Source organism: Monodon monoceros, unplaced genomic scaffold, assembly GCF_005190385.1.
Source record: "Monodon monoceros isolate NGI ecotype Baffin Bay Population unplaced genomic scaffold, NGI_Narwhal_1 Super_Scaffold_18, whole genome shotgun sequence".
NCBI lineage: Eukaryota > Metazoa > Chordata > Mammalia > Artiodactyla > Monodontidae > Monodon > Monodon monoceros.
In genome coordinates, this window is record NW_021703774.1 from 30461136 (window position 1) to 30462046 (window position 911).

The 911-nt window shown below is 59.3% G+C and overlaps 1 pseudogene; it reads right to left on the bottom strand.

Moving 5' to 3' along the window:
• LOC114897822 overlaps positions 1 to 600 on the bottom strand; it is a 4808-nt pseudogene extending 4208 nt beyond the window's left edge.
• Between the last annotated feature and the right edge of the window lie 311 nt (positions 601 to 911).

The following is a 911-nucleotide window of genomic DNA, read 5'->3' on the forward strand; positions in this document are numbered from 1 at the left end:
CAGAGCAGGTAGATCCACAGAGTCAGAGAGTGGGTTCCTGGTTGTCAGCGTGAGGCAAAGGGTCAGAATGATAGCTAAGGTTGTGAGGGACATATTTGGGGAGATTGCCATGGTCCAGGACATGGCAGTAATGATGGCTGCACAGCTTAGTAAAGTGTCCCGCGCTCCCCGGTGCAGCCTGTGAGACCATCACTCTCAGGACGAAGGGCTGACCGCAGGAAGACTGAACGTGCAGTGGGTCCTGGGCCCAGACGGTCAGCTGGCGCCCCCCACGTGCTGAAGTCACTGCGACTTGCTGAGCCTCCACGGAGACTGGCAGCAGCCCCAGAGCCTCCCAGGGCACTGCGCCCCCAGCGCCAGAGCCTTCCCTCTGGTTCTCATAATCAGCTGTCAGCAGACTTGCAGGTCACGTTCTTTTCTTTTCTTTTGTGTTTTTTAAAGGCAACTCTTGCGTACATGTATTTAACATGCAGGGAACCAACCCTGACTCCTTGATCTGTGTCTTCTAGCCTTTAGAGCCTCGAGGACATCCATATCCTTTGTTTTCGCGCCCAGTGCCTGGGGTTTGATGATGGAAACTGACACCGAGGGCGTCGCCATGTGCACGGTGATGTCAGGGAAAAAATCCCATGGCGAGGGCCTGCCTGAGGACCACGTGCACCTGGGACCTCCCCGCCCCCTGCCTGCAGCCCTGCGCCTGGGAGCGGAGGTGGTGCATCGCGTGCCCGACGTCGTGGAAGTTGGTCTCCCGCTCATCATGCTGCAGCAGGGAGGGCAGGTTGTGCGTAGCCTTGGTGAAGTTGGCCACCAGGCTGCGATGGCGATCTGACAGCTCCCATCGTGCTGCAGGCAGCCCGACTACAGGCCGAAGCAGGCCGCGTGCCCGGACTTACCCTCCCTGGGGAGGGACG